Genomic DNA, 1276 nt, shown 5'->3' with positions numbered 1-1276 from the left:
GCAAATCCTAAAAATCACACCTTGTGATGCTATTTATAATTTTCTTAAGGCTGTAATCAATCCTCTGGCATCAACTAAAAACATTATTTATCAAATTTCTATGTTTTTTTATGCAGATTTTTCCGATTTATCATCACCATGTCTTTTTGTTGAAAAAAACCTTCACTCAAGCAACAATATAGAAGACCATATAGTTTCACTCAGAAAGAAAAAATTGTAGAAAAAAAAATTTATAATCCTAATATTTCATAATCAGTGAAAAGAATGGGGTGGACCGAGGCATACCTCTAGTCTTACCAAAACCACATTATTAAAAAATTAAGATGCTGTTCGGGCCATGTATTTTACTTTTGCATTTCTATATATTTTCACTGCAAATTTTATTTCTAACCAACAAAACGCAATATATATATCGAAACTTTGTTTATTTTTTTAACTTTGATCCCAATATTAATCTGAATAACCAAAACCATGATTAAAAATGATTTATTTGTTTTAATTCAGGATAGTAATTTAGCTTATAATAATTAATTATGTCTTAAAACATGTGAAAAAACATATTTGTAAATGGAAAAAAATTTAACAAAAAATAATTATTATACACCAAGAAAATATGTGTTTTATATTTTATTAGATAACCATCCCCAATAAAAAGAAAATGGTTTATAACAATTAAATCGGGTAATTTTATTAAAGGACTTTATTTTTTTTAAATAATCCACACATACAATTAAAATTTTTCATATGCACACATAAAAGGAAAAAAAATTTTTTTTTAAATCGATTATAAAAATTACAGCACATCATAGTTTTCATTTCTATACAATCACCCTTGAATTACCTTATTTCTTAATGCTGTTGAGATTATATAAATTTTGGTAATATTAAAGCATTATTTATAGTTATAATAACATTGCTGACATAATATTTATTCTTAAGCTCTTATAATATTTATATTATCATATTTTCATGCAATTATATAAATTCTTTCTAATAGAAAAATGCTTTTTTTATTTTATAACCTTTTTTAGAGATAAATATTGAGAAATTTTTAATTATAAAAAGACAATTTGATATTAATTTTTTCCGTGATTTTCTAGTAAGGTTTGACATTTATAAATTATAGTGTCGGTACTGTATTTTATCCCAAAATTTGTGGCTCATTTACAACAAATTTATTTTAATTATGGATTCATGTGTGATTATTTAATGCTAGGATATTTTTTGTTGAGTAAAGATTTATTTTGAATCCTACAAGCATATATAGAGAAATTAT

The sequence above is a fragment of the Rhyacophila brunnea genome, unplaced genomic scaffold (assembly GCF_057557595.1).
Source record: "Rhyacophila brunnea isolate RB1 unplaced genomic scaffold, BYU_Rbru_1.0 scaffold_80, whole genome shotgun sequence".
Lineage (NCBI taxonomy): Eukaryota > Metazoa > Arthropoda > Insecta > Trichoptera > Rhyacophilidae > Rhyacophila > Rhyacophila brunnea.
The sequence above is the reverse complement of the archived record's forward strand: the minus strand, read 5'-3'. Positions refer to the sequence as shown.